Source organism: Leptidea sinapis, chromosome 16 (assembly GCF_905404315.1).
Source record: "Leptidea sinapis chromosome 16, ilLepSina1.1, whole genome shotgun sequence".
NCBI lineage: Eukaryota > Metazoa > Arthropoda > Insecta > Lepidoptera > Pieridae > Leptidea > Leptidea sinapis.
The window spans coordinates 1,469,411-1,485,150 of NC_066280.1; positions in this window are offsets into that span (position 1 = coordinate 1,469,411).

A 15,740-nucleotide genomic window follows, 5' to 3' on the forward strand; every position below is an offset into this window, starting at 1 on the left:
TTATCTAACGTAGCAGGCGCTCGTGAATTTATATTTGTTGTTAAGAAAAAGAGCTTTCCGGCATCGCTCATAGAAGGCCCCAGGAGCGTCAACAATCTGAGTGTTACTCAATTTAAGTAAAACAGCTTGCTTTCAACATTTTTCAACATAAAAATAGGCATTTCATATTCAATTTGGTGATCATTTGTCTCGAGGTCAACATGAAAATGACTTCCAAAACGTACGATCAATGGTTAAAAGTTGTACTTTATTATTAACACGTAAATGCTTGCAAATGGATAATTAGTTTCTTTGATAGAAAATTCAGATTATAAAAGATGATTTTATATTTAGAACTAAAGTAGGGTATAAAGGGTCAGTGTGTAAATAATATATAAGATTGTCCTCATTTTAGAAGGGGGCAACGCTTCTGTGATTCCTCTGGTGTTGCAAGAGAATGTGGTGATCACTTAACCTAAATTAGGTTGATTACATATTATTACTACCTGACCCAGCAAACGTTGTATTGCCGATATTAAAATCGCGATACAAAAGTAACTGTTGATCGTAGATATGTGAAAATTTGAAGTTGTATGTATTTTTTAATGTTGACTCATAATCATACAAATTTAAAAAAAAAACCACCCTTAACATTTAGGGGGATGAAAAATAGATGTTGTCCGATTCTCAGACCTACCCAATATGCACTCAAAATTTCATGAGAATCGGTCAAGCCGTTTCGGAGGAGTTCAATGTTTAACACCATGACACGAGAATTTTATATATTAGATTAAATATTAACCCGTGTCCGGATAAATGGGTCTTAAGCTACCAGTCATTCATAGCTAAAAAACGTTCTTAATACAGTTTCGAACTGCATTTTTCGGAGTCAATTCCTTCTTTCCGTTCCTGTTTCGTGGGATATATAGTGTTTAAGGCGCGCGATAGCTAGTAGGCCTACTCATAGCTTCTAACTAGCAACTTCTACTGACTATTTATTGTATTACCATAAAAAGCAACGAAATAAGCTGATTTAATCTAGAGACAATTTAGTTTAAAGAACAACGTATTACAGATACTTAAAAAATAAAAATAAAACTAATTAAAAAAAAAACTGACTTCAAAAACTTAATAGTATAAAATAACTTAATTTAATACACCTCTTATGCAAACCTATTAACTAATTTTGTTTTACTATATAATATATGTATATACATATATCGTGTAACGGTACTAATGTGACGCTCTTGCGTTACGCTAAAATCTGACGCTTAGGACGGATTTAGGGCTCGCGCGGCCAGCGGCCCGTACGTCCGCATAAAAGCATTGCTTTCAAAATATTAAATCAAATCTCAAATTTGCGAACTACGGCATTACAACTGTGAAGTTACTTAGGTGTTCAACCATAAGCGTAATGAAATATTAATATACGATAAGTGATTAATTTAATATTATGATGTACAACGTGAATCCAACAGCGCTCATAATTGATACACAAACTCCAGTAATCAAGTGCAGGATTCACAGCTCTCACGAATGTATTAAGTTCTACATATTACCTAATCCGTAAGCGTGGCGGGGAAGACTCGTTCAGAACTTTGACAAGAGCTCACTCACGCCGGTTGGGGGCGGTCTCACATCTCGCTGGTGTTGTAGGGCTTCCGATACGAGCCGGCTTATAATGTTTCACGTAACATGTCTAATATAATTCTTACAAGCGTTAGATTAAGGCGAAGAGTAAGCAGAAAACAAGCAAACATGGTGTTTTTAGACAAGTTTCGTGGTGAAAGTATAGCACTTAGAGCTATGAACACTACTGAATCCTGTTACACATATCCTGAAGACTTATTTGTAGGTTGCTAATGCTTGCTGTTGGTTATAGTTAACACTGCCGAGCCTTTTTGAACAACCACTTTTCTTTGAAGTTAAACAAGTTTTTTGGCATGGCGTGACTCATTTTTTTGGTACTTCTCTCAGAAAAGTTATTCTTATAGCTTGTACTTTTTTGTGTAGGTTCATTTATTCAGATTAGTAGTGAATAACGAGAATTGTAAGCATATAAACTGTTTTCCACGCAAGAATTTTGAAAATATTGGCTTTGTTACATAGAAGGCGGGCCGGCAGCCGTGAACTCATATCGCTCAAGGTCGCTGGCATTTAGTGTCGCCTTAAGCATTGGTCTCCGCTGCACTCCAACTAGATACGCCGCTCACTAAGAACAACAGCTTTTTTTATTACGGCAACTATCAGATGCTTGTGTGCGTAGCATCTTGACACTCAATGACATCTTACAAATTTTGTAACACACGCTTCGTGTTATTTTACATTGAAATTAATAAAATACAAAATACTTACTGATGATATGTGATCCCATTGTCTTTCTTATTTCTTGTAGTATTACTTTTACAAGGTTTTACCACGCCACCCGGAATTTTAGTATCAATCATTGACAAAGTTTAACAGAACCTGTGGCACGTCAACCTCATACATTGTTCAAGACTGGCTCGAGTACGCCCACTTGGGTGTAGTATTAATACCGCATTTTGCGACTACGTCTTAGGTAGTGCGGTATCTAGTTAGAGAGAAGCGGAGACCAATCCTTAATCTAAAAAACAAGCCTTGTAATTTTAAATAACGAGTTTTTCTCTTTCTTCGAAAGAATAGGGTTTCAAATTAAGTTGTTTTGTTATGTTATTGTAGTTTTGTAACTAATCTGTTTAAGAAAGCTTAAATAGATTTCATAAGATAAGATAGAATCAACGTAATACAGGAATAAGGATGCAGCGCTGGACTGCAACTACCTACCACTACAGCTTCATGTCTCACGCATGCACTTTGGAGATGGTTTTAGACCAACTGAACCCACCATCGACCATCATATACCGAGTTAGATTTAATATTTTTTTAAGAACTTTTATGTATCAAGACTTATATTTTGGACTACATCTTTGAAATTTGAGATTCCAGGAGTTATTATCCTGCCACCATTAAAGTGCCCATTTACGAGCATGACGCATGGACCAGCCATCTCTTTCCTCGACCATATGAATTTGTCTGATGGTATATGGATATTTATACTCCATATTAAAGGAACGACCCACCCCACGATGCCCCCACAAGGCTCTTATAAAGTCCAGAACGTTAAATTCCAGCCAAGTTTCAATAGTTTGGTAGTTCATGCCTCGTGAAGGAAGGTTCCAGTACCAGTGGAAGGCTCCTTTGCACAGGATGCCGGCTAGATTATGAATACAATAAAAGCGCTTATTTCTGCCGTGAAGCAGTAATTTGTAAGCATTACTGTGTTTTGGTCTGAAGGGCGCCGTAGCTAGTGAAATTACTGGGCAAATGAGACTTAACATCTTATGTCTCCAGGTGACGAGCGCAGTTGTAGTCCTGCTCAGAATTTATGGGTATTTCAAGAATCCAGATTGGCACTGCATTATGATGGGCAGGGCGCATCAATTACCATCAGCTACACGTCCTGCTCATCTCGTTCCTTATGGTCATAAAAAAAAACAGAATAAAGCATATTTATTATTCACTTCACAGTCTCTTGATACACGTTGGCTGAAGAACTATGTTTTGTGACTCAGCGCCAGGAGCCGATTGCGAGAATCCAAGAATGAGATCCTAAGCATGCTGGCTGGGTGTCTGGATTGGTCAATTAACAAGCATTGTTTTTCAGTGCACCAGAAGGCTAATAGGAAATAAATAGACCTGAATACAGAATTGTATTTTAATTTATTTAATTTTAAATTTAAATAGTATTATATTATTTTACTTTATACACATATTATTGTAATTTTAACTGGGTGCATACCTTTTAATAAGGATATATTATTATTATATATGAATAATTATCACTGTTTATTTTGTTTAAAATTTATCTTACACATGCCATGCTTATATTAATAATAATATTTATTTCAGACTATATGTGGCCAATATAATGTTAGTAAAATCTAATTCTATGCTTAGTAACACATTAAACACTTTTATTTTACACTTTAGTTTTGAAGCCATTATCTATTCCTTATATTATCCAGGCTATTCACTACATTTAAAATAATATTGGAACTATTGTTTATGCGGTCTCTTATGAAAAAAATCTTTTTTCTAGTTACTGCATAAAAATCATTTACGGCCGTTCCCAATATACTATCTATAGATAGAGATAAATTACTACCTTCTACTGTCTCAGGAATTAGCTGTCAATAATCTGAAGCTGTCCCAATATACCCGAGTATTATTAGTCATTCTTATCGCCAATTTACTGTTGCAATTTCCATACTAACTTCTATCCCTGGTAAGCTATACGTCGTCCCATTGACAGACAACGTGTACGGATAAGATAGGTTACAATACTTCACAGTCTCTTGATACACGTTGGCTGAATTCTTCGCTTCTTTTACACAAAAACGGTGTTTTTGTGACTCCTTGACAAGGCACCCCCACCCAATCATGACGGGCGGGAGGAGAAACAGTTATGATAGTGTACCACGTATTTAATTGCATGTTTTAAATTAGGTCAGATTTTATCGTGGAACTTTCGAAATGATTGTTTATTGGCATGTAAAATTGTATGCAAATTCATTTTATTTAAATATCGGAGAAGAAACTTTTATACAGTACTTGTTCAATTTGTGATCGTGTTATAACGAAAATGTTTTTGATTATTTAATTAAAAGGTTACTCTCGTGTATAATGGTAACGATACAGCAAATAGTTTTACGTGATAACGCAAATTTTTGCTATGAAATACAGTTTACTAGTAGTTACTACTTGATAATAGGTACCACAGCGGTGCCTATTTCTACCGGAAAGCAATAATATGTGAACATTATTGTGTTTCGGTATGAAGGGCGGCGTAGCTAGTGGAATTACTGGGCAAATGAGACTTAACATATGATTTCTCTGGGTGACGGGAGCTATTGTGGTGCCGCTTAGAATTTTTGGGGGTTTTCAGGAATCCTGAGCGGCACTGCATTGTAATCGGCAGGGCATATCAATTACCTTCAGCTGAACGTCCTGCTCGTCTCATCTCTTATTTTCAGTTTAGTGTTTTATATATAGTTATTATTACTGTTTCTTTTGATTAAAATGTATCTTACACACGCCTTACTAATAATAATAATAATAAAAAATATCATTTATTTCAGGCTATATGTGGTGTGTGTGTTAATTACACATTAAATACTTTTATTATTACACTTTAATTTTTGAAGCCAATGTCTATAATGAATAGACATTGGCTTGGATAATATAATGATATTAACCAGACTATTCACTACATTTAAAAACAATATTGGAACTATTGTTTATGCAGTCTCTAATGGAAAAAATCTCTTTTCTAATTACTGCATAAAAATCAATTACGGGCGTTCCCAAAATACTTTCTATAGATAGAGATAAATTACTACCTTCTACTGTCATTAATCTGAAGCTGTCCCAATATACCCGATGAGTCATTCTTATCGCCAGTTCACTGTTGCAATTTGTATACAAACTTCTATCAATGGTAAGCTATACGTCGTCCCATTGACCCATTCCCGTGTACGGATAAGGTGAGTTACCGTCGTTAAGTTTAATGGGACAGAAAAATCAACGATAGTTATTTTTTATCTCAAGTAGATCATAACCGGAGAGACTACTACTAGACTGAATATTGGGAATAGCCGTTACCCTGTACAGGAAGCGTTACAGTAACGCGGCAGGTCCATAAACATTCACATTCTAATTCTAATGCCATAGTCATAATCACAGTCGTTAATATAAGCCCGACAAGTATTGAGAAGGGCGGGTGTTCTGCTAAATGACAGCTATAACAGAGAGCCCCCGATAAAGCAGTGTAGATGAGGATGTAAGTTATTGTTATTGTGGGCTGTGTGTAGCGAGCACCTACCTCAGGCGACAGGCCTCATTTATATTCACTCTATTCTGATGCGCCCTACTGAGTAGACTTATAGGTAAGCAAGAAGAACATAAGATCTTTCTTGTTAATTGCTAGCGGCAGGAATAATTGTATTTAAAATTGAATCGTTGCGAAATGAGAAAGCTTTTTGCTCTTAATAGTTATTTTCATTATTATAACATTAGAAATAAGGGATTACTTGTAACTAATTCTAGTAGGCTTGATAGGATACATAATAGCTAGGGTAAATGTAAACACTTATAGTAGAGTCCCTGTCGGTGTTCATTACCTATAAATAAACATGGTGACATTATCTATAAATAAATTTAAATGTTCTTGCACAGCTGAATATCTAAGTGTTACCACAACCTGGAACTAGATTATAATTATTTTATAGCAATAGCGATTCCACCACAACATTACATATTTTATTAAGAATACCACAAAAAAAGAATGCTGGGACAATTCTGAAGGAATCGATTTTGAGAAAATAAGTGCCTTTTTTGCTTTTTAATGTTAAAACATAGATCACGCATTGAGTAAGTGTTGTGAATGAGAAAGAGATAATAATATAAAATATTTTAAAAATGTTTACTTTAAATAAACCTTTGGTTGTGTTTATTCACTTCACTATACCAAGTAGGTATAAGGTTTAGTGTAAGGCTAATAGTGCACCAGTATTGACAAGTAAATAAAAGTTAATGAATAACTAAACACCGATGGAAAGTGTTTGGAACTGCACCTTCACATTACAAACTAGTTCTGTACGCTTCAGTTAGTGGGCATACTAAGCTCCAGATATTTCCAGGCTCTTAACCAGTCGAGTAATTACAAGATGAGTAAGGAATTATTTTGCACAATTACAAGATCAATTTCCTAATCCGGTATCGGACATTTCATCCCCAGCACAAACCCTACACCAAAGAAGAATGGAGGCACTAACGTGAGGCTATCTACTGCCGCCTTCTCCTCGATCCGGGGCCCCAGTTACAGCTTCAGGCATGCGAATCACACAAAATACGTATCGTTTTGGACTGTAGTAATGTAGTATGAAAAACTAGCATAAAAAGCACATAAATCCATCAACATTACACAAATTCTCTCACAGTACACGCGCTTTCGTCTTACTCGTTCTTCTGAGTTTTTCCAAGCAAATGACGTCAATGTCATGAGAAATGCGCGTGCGCGTCAACTGCGAATCGACGTTCTTTTAAACGTCAGCCGAGGGCCTCCACCAAGGCTTTTGGCATCCTTCAAAATTGTGAAAGGAAAAAAAAATGTTTAAAACTGTATAACTTGCTTTTCATTTTAGTTTGTTTAGAATTTCGTTTTTCTTTTGTTTTAGTGTTAATGTACTACGATTATAATGGAGCTGACATGTACATACATATAAAAGCCCCTAAATTAATATAAAAAAAAGAAAACAAAACGGTCAACTTATTGTAACTCGATAAAACTAAAGCTAAAGATAGCTCTAGATAGAGCGGTGCGTAATAATATAACGAAAACTAATCTAAATTTATTTTAAGAACATTGAGGTTGTAATACTAACAACAAACAAAAATATATCTTAAGGTATACTTAAAAACTAAGCAAAAATCTAAAGTTAAAGTTAGTCCTAAAACTTGGAGCACAAAACTAGCAAAATTCTAAAGTAAATCTTGAGAGCCCAAAGTAGATTACTACCTAAATTAAACTTATCACGAAATTATAAATCATGGAACTATTCTAATTTTTGCAATGGACAAAGACGAATAATTGGATGTTTCAAAGTTCCAGTTTTAGTTCTCACCAACGCAACTTCCGACATTAATGACCGCGCGTGTTTGTGTTGCGTCTGCGCGTATTTGATAATCACTATTTTAATAATGGAGTGCCAAAAATGTAAAAAACGTACTAGCCAAAAAAGGATCGCATTTTATGTGTCAAGGCCCTTGCCAAGGGACTTTTCATAGGGGATGTGTAAAGGGTTTTGCAGCAGACATAAAAAATGGTAAAAACCGCATTTACTGCAATAATTGTGAAGATTAAGGATCAGAAGAAGAAGATCATGATTAAGAGTTACAAGATTACTCAAAAACTCTCAAGGATATATATATAAAAAAAGGTTGGGGCTATCCCGGGATTCAAAACACAACTAGATTCCATTTCACAAAGCTGACATCTGACAAATATGACTCATTGATTGTTGAACACGAACAATCAAAAGAAAAGCTTTATAAACTGGAAAAAGCAATCACAAATGTCAGGAACAAATGTGTATATTAAGAAAATCAAAACATATCCCTCGAAAAAAAATTTCAAGAATTCGAGCAGGCATCACGTAAATAAAATATTGTAAAAGTGGGTAAGTATTTAACAGCTTCCCGGAGAGAGTGTGAAAGAAATAGTGTCCAAAATCGGTGAAAAAAAAACGCGAGCTTGGACATAGAATAGGCTAGACGCTCAAGACCATACAAAGTAGGCTTAACCACCACCTATAATTGTGGGCTTCAAGACCACTGAATCTACATCACGGGACAACTGGCTTACCCAGCATCGCAAACTATCGGACATCACAAGCAATATGGTTACAGGTGGATCGGATACAAGCAAAACTTATATAAACGGAGATCTAACTAAATCAACTTGGACGCTGCTATGGAGTGTCAAGAAGCAATTACAGGGAATTTATAAGTATATTTGGGTATCAAATGGTAAAATCCTGGTCAAGAAATCTGAAGGTGAAAAAGTGATAATTATGTGTAAGGTCCGAAAGTGATAGAAGTAATCTAATTATTAGAAATAAATTTACTGAAAAATTCACAGACTTATTAAACAAGGACTACATAACTGACGGTTCTATAAACTATAAGTGTGTTAATAACTTAACTACTTGGTTACAACAAATACACAATAATAGTGACTTATAATAATAATAAATCATTTTATTTTCAGGCATTACCCATAGATATACAAACAATCTTAACTTAAATTAAATTACATAATACTGTTGAGTTTAATTTGATATTAATTAAATTACAGATAAAATTACAGTTTAATATTTAAGATATGTCATAATCACAATTAATAAGAAAATACTTAATAATATTATTAATTTAAATTTAAATTCGGAAAAAAAAAACAAAGAAATCCATAATAATTGTTAGTAAAATGTAGTGTAGTAAATGCCCTGTACTTTCCCCGGGGCGTAAAAAGAATAGGGGAGTCCCAGGCCCATGGGTGCCGTACGAGGCGACTAAGGGCTTTTAAGAAGTGGGAGTGTCACGCTGCCGTCTTATGACGTGAGCACAATCGGGCCAGACTTGTCCGGGTTAATTACCTCACTCGCACAAAATACTGGCGTGAAGTAGCGGCCTAGTGCCGCTATGTTTCGCATAGGTTAGTGTCGAGGACCGGAGGCCATCCCTTCCCCCCCCCCCCCCCCACAAATTATGAGAGCGGTCCGTAAAAAGATATTACCCCAGGAGGGTACCGGCTCTACCAGAGCCGGAGAATCCCACCCAGAGCACTCTCGCTCGGGCCGCCCTTCGTATTCTGGGGTGGGCACAGAACCGCGCATGACCGAGGACAAACGAGGCAGTAACACCACGGCACCCCGCTCCATGCTCAACGTGGACTTTTGCAATATCAGGGGAATTCACTCCAATTTAATTGCCGTCCACCACCACCTTGAGACGGCGCAGCCGGCCTTGTGTTTCCTTACGGAGACGCAGATATCTCGACCTAGCGATACGTCATATTTAACGTACCCCGGGTACAAAATTGAGCACAACTTTTTGCCTCATGCCGGGGTATGTGTGTACGTTAGGGAGGATATCTGCTGTCGCCGTCTCGGCAATTTTGAGGGTAGGGACCTGTCTACTCTCTGGCTCCGCGTAGATTTAGACGACCGCGTCCGTATCTATGCGTGTGTCTACAGGTCCCATAGTGGTAACGCAGAAACCGATCATCTCATGGGCTGCGGTCAAGCGGCAATTGACGTCGTGCTTGCACAGATTCCCTCCGCTGAAATCGTAGTCTTGGGTGATTTCAACGGGCACAATGCCGAATGGCTTGGATCACGTACCACAGACTACGCAGGGCGATCTGTGCATAATTTTGCATTGGCGTATGGTCTGTCCCAATTGGTAAAGTCGCAAACGCGGCTCCCGGATGTGGATAGCCACATGCCGTCCTTATTAGATCTTCTGCTGACTACACATCCCGATGGTTACCAGGTCTTTGTCGACGCCCCTCTCGGAACGTCCGACCATTGCCTGGTCAGGAGTGTAGTGCCTATCCGACGCCAACGTCGCAGACCACCCGCAACCCGCCGCGTTTGGCACTACAAGTCAGCAGATTGGGACAGGATGCGTTCCTTTTTTGCATCCTACCCTTGGGGCAAGGTTTGTTTCCCTTCGGATGATCCTAGTGCCTGCGCCATTGCAGATGTGATACTGCAGGGCATGGATATTTTTATACCAAGCTCTGTAGTACCGATCGGTGGCAGATCACAGCCCTGGTTCGATGCGTCAGTTAAAGCAGCATCTGACTGCAAAAAACAGGCGTATCGAACTTGGGTTGCGGCGCTGGGCACAAAGGATTCGAACTGCAAAGTTCTTAAGAGGAAATATAACCGTGCCTCCAGATTTTTTAAGCGGCAAATCGCCCGTGCGTAGTCTAAGCACGTCGTCATAATCGGCGAGCAGCTTTCCAGTTACCCGACCGGAACACGCAAGTTCTGGTCGTTGTCGAAAGCTGCTCTTGGTAACTTCAACCAGCCGTCCATGCCGCCGTTGCACATGAGGAATGACACGCTGGGAATACGGCAAAAGAGAAAGCCGAGCTCTTGTGCGCTCTTTTCGCCTCCAACTCGACTCTTGTCGACAACGGAAAAACACCGCCGACCATCCCGCGGTGTCAGAGCTCTATGCCTGAAGTACAGTTCAGACAGAAAACTGTTATGCGAGCTCTGTTTTCGTTGGACGTCAGGAAGTCGAGCGGGCCGGATGGCATTTCTCCAATTGTGCTTAGAACGTGTGCCCCTGAGTTGACGCCGGTGCTTACGCGTTTATTCCGGCACTCTTATTCCAAAGGCGTAGTCCCTGACTCATGGATGTCAGCCCTTGTCCATCCGATCCAAAAAAAAGGAGACAGTTCGGATCCGGCGAACTGCAGGCCTATTGCTATCACCTCCCTGCTCTCCAAAATCATGGAGAGCATAATTAGCCACCAGCTTTTAGTATACCTAGAGGGTCACCAGTTGATCAACGACCGACAGTACGGCTTTCGCCATGGACGGTCGGCAGGTGATCTTATAGGTGGTATACCTAACACATAGATGGGCGGCGGCTATTGAAAGCAAGGGGGAAGGCCTGGCAGTTAGCCTGGATATAGCGAAGGCCTTTGATCGTGTATGGCACAAGGCGCTCCTCTCAAAGCTTCCATCATTTGGGCTTCCCGAGAGCTTGTGCAAGTAGACCACCAGCTTCCTCACTGGGCGTAGCATACAGGTCGTTGTCGACGGATATTGCTCGAACCCGAAGCCCGTGAATGCTGGAGTGCCCCAAGGCTGTGTGCTATCTCCTACGCTGTTTCTTCTGCATATCAATGATATGTTGGACACCTCCAACATGCATTGCTATGCAGATGACAGCACTGGTGATGCCGTATACACGGGCCATGCAGGTCTCTATCGGGAAATCGTCGACCAGTGCTGGGAGAAACTTGTGTGTTCTATCGAGTCCTCTCTCGAGAAGGTCGCGGAATGGGGTAAATTGAACCTTGTCCAATTTAACCCCCAGAAGACTCAAGTTTGCGCGTTTACCACTAAAAAAACCCCATTTGTCGTATCACCGCTCTTCGAGAACACTTCTCTTAAAGCCGCGCCTAGTATCGGAATACTGGGTCTCGAAATCTCGAGCGATTGCCAATTCCGTGGCCATGTGGAGGGCAAAGCTTCGAAGAAGCTGGGCGTCATCAATAGAGCACGGCAATACTTCAAGCCGGCCCACATTCTAGCGCTCTACAAAGCGCAGGTCCGGCCCTACATGGAGTGTTGCTGTCATCTCTGGTCTGGTGCACCCCAGTATCTGCTCGATCCATTTGACCGCGTGCAACGTAGAACAGCTCGAATTGTCGGGGACTCAGTGCTCTGTAAACGGCTGGATCACTTACGCGCGTTGCGTAGAGACGTCGCTTCATTGTATGTCTTCTACCGCATTTATCACGGGGAGTGTTCCGAAGAGCTGTTTAACCTGATTCCTGCCGCCGAATTTCACCATCGCACGACACGCCACAAGTTAGGATATATATGTGTGGCGGTCCTCCACAGTGCGGTTTTCAAAAAGCTTTCTCCCTCGTACTACAAAGCTGTGGAATGAGCTTCCTTGTGCGGTGTTTCCGGGACGATACGACATGGGTACCTTCAAAAAAAGCGCGTACACCTTTCTTAAAGGCCGGCAACGCTCTTGTGATTCCTCTGGTGTTGCAAGAGAATGTGGGCGGCGGTGATCACTTAACACCAGGTGACCCGTACGCTCGTTTGTCCTCCTATTCTATAAAAAAAAAATGTCCTAAATTGTATTAGTATAATTATAACTAAACAGGCACATGAAGCCGCATAAATGCCTTTATAATTGGCGCATCATAATGACTAGCAATGGTTTGCAGAATGATGTTAGGGCTACCCCGCAACCTCCTCAGCAATGACCCGGTTCTTTTGCGTCGGATGGCATGGAAGCCGTCCACTCTCGCATCCGCGAACATTGTCGAAGCACTGCAAAAGCGGGGCAGCCCCAACATCAACCTGAAACCATTGTTGTACTGAACGCGAAAGGCACTAAGCGTTCTTTGAGTATATCTGACCCACAGGCTGCTCGTATAGAAGGTTTGACAATATGCTTTGAAAAGCGTTATCTTTACCTCACTGCTACATCGAGCAAACCTGCGAGCCAGCATATTACTCCTCACCGCCAGTGCCCTGCGTTCCCTCTCAATATCCATTTGGTCTTCGAGGTTTTCGGTGACGTAGTGTCCAAGGTACTTAAAATGTTGAACTTTCTTAAGCTCAACACCATTCAGCTTCATTGGCGGAATATTACATATGTTCTTACCAGGGACTCTGAAGACCAAATAGTTGCTTTTTTGGCAATTATATTTGAGCCCATGTTGCATCGCATACCTTTCACAGATAGCTAACAGCCTTCTTATAGAGCCTACACTTGGACCCAGCAGCACCATGTCATCCGCGTAGCTAATGTTGTTTATATAAACACCATCAACCGATCAGCCGACACGCTCGCTGCTGAGCCCAACTATGAGCTCGTTGACATACAGATTGAAGAGCATGGGTGAGCTCAACCCCCCCTGCCTCACCCCGCACTCCAGCCTGTACGCATCCGAGAGGCTGCCAGCCCATCTTACATGTTAATATTCGATCATTGAAAAAAAACTTTAGTGAATTCTTAGTTACTATCGGCAATGATTTAAGTAAAATAGACATTATAGTATTAACAGAACCAAACACAAATTATTCCTTATTGTCTTTCTATAACATTCCTGGGTTTCGTGTCAATGTTAGTACCCGTACGGGGCGCAGTCGGGGAGGGGTACTGGTCTACTCGCGACTGGACCTCAACGTGTGTGTGAACGAGACTTCGTGCGTTCCACGTACAACCATAATACGTTCTGTGGAGTGCGCTTCTAAGGTGCAAAGACCTCAATAGCATTCTTTTGTAACAAAATATACAAAATTTATAAATTATACTATTTATAAACCATCCTATTTCGTTTTTTATTTATTTTATTTAATTGGTTTCCTCAGTCTCATCGATATAACGATTCATAAAAGAGAAAACTATACAATTTATGAAAACAAGAATCAACCATACAATCTCTGTTATATTTTGCAGTGGTCATTTTATAATATCAAGTTTGGTTTGTGGTTAATTGACGAACGACGGTCATATCGGATCACACAACAAAATACATAATAACTATATTATTTTATCAACTATTACACTCAATTGTATTTTGTAGTAATTTCAGTATAGTGGTATGCCTTGTAATACTATATCAGGTAATATTATGTAGATCCTATGAGGTCGAAGATGTATCTTCTTTTTTTTAACAAAGCAATTCGTGCGAAATTATTCCCTAACCATTCTAAAATATTCAAAAATGCACAACGTTAATGTTCAAGTTTTCACTTGTGCCGGCACTTCGGAGTGCAAAATAAAATAGCGGTTTTTTTAATTATATTTGCAAACATAATGTATGTTGTTCTACGTGTAGGTATTGGATTAGCTCCGTTCTGAACATTAAATCGATCTGACCTAGTTTTCTAGATTCCAGACCAAATGTTACACAGTCGTAAATGTCACTGAAGTCCATTTAATGTTCCTGAAGATGCCTTTTCTCGTACATAAATATACAATTCTATTTCAGACCAATAAAAGAAGAATTAGAAACGCTATTTGGATGGCTTATCTGGATTTGGCATCAAACCTAGTTATACCTTGTGCATTTACAGTACTTTAGAGATGATATAAATATTTCTAGATAATCAATGTATCCAATATTTATCGCTTATGGTTATATACATTTAAAAAGGGGTTTTTATTGTCCGGTCGGAACTAATCTGTATTGTTTCTCACGAGGTCGCGTAAGCAATACTTAACTGAACTAACAATATACGTTCAAATATACATTTATAATTAATATATATAAAAATGAATTGCTGTTCGTTAGTCTCGCTAAAACTCGAGAACGGCTGGACCGATTTGGCAAATTTAGGTCTTGAATTTGTAAATTAAAAATTGTGGAAGTCCAGAGAAGGTTTAAAAGGTGAATAAATAGGAAAATTCTGCTAAATTAAATAAAAACAACAAATTTGTTTTTCCTTTGATGTGTCCATACATAATTTCTATGAGAGAATTTATTGACGCACGGTTTTACAGTTCTGCTGTGAAACAATTTCGTTACGACATCAGGGTGCATATTTTACGAAGTAATTTTTGATGTTATGATATATTGTTGACAAATTCATATAAATTATAAACAGAACAACGTATGTCGGGTCAGCTGAGAAATCGCAATTCTCCTTTCCGTTGCAGGATTGCGCCGTATGCCTTCGCTGTACGCAGATCGGCGAAATTTGGCTCGCGCCACATTCTGTCAATGCGTATTAATTTACGTGTATTAATGGATTGCTTATAAGTAGGATGATTTGAGTGTTATGTATCTGAAAGCTATTGAAACAAAGATCATCCACCAAAATAAACCATCTTATAAACAAAGTAAGGGTTAGAACTTTGTGAAGGAATAGTGTGCCGTACGGCACTCTCTGTTTTGGTGTATCTGAAAAATCTTACACCCCGAGGCACTGCTCATTTCGGAAGGCTAGCTGACCCGGCAAACGTATATTCGCCATAAAAAAAGTACAAAGCGCCCGCTCATCTAAGTTACATGACTGAATAATTTGTGTTACATTTAAAGGTATTTCCAGTCAAAAAATAACGGTTCTGGATAAGTAGTCATCAACAATTCATTTACCTTTTCCGATATGCTGCATTGATCGGTTCAATAGTTTTCGCAGTATAACATAAAAACTTGTTAACACCAGGAACAGACATAAGCTTATAATGCCTACTACTCGGCTAAGTCGAGTTAACAAAAGTATTACGTTATTCAAAAGAATTGTTAAAAAACGTTTAGTGTTGTAAAGGTATACCATAAATGACTTTCTTAATGATACCACAAATTGGGAATGGAGCGACCACCCTCAGGCTATTAAATAATAAGTTTAATTGTACAATGTTACTTTCCAAATATTTTTTTTGATGAAATGAAAAAGCCCGCTAGTTTG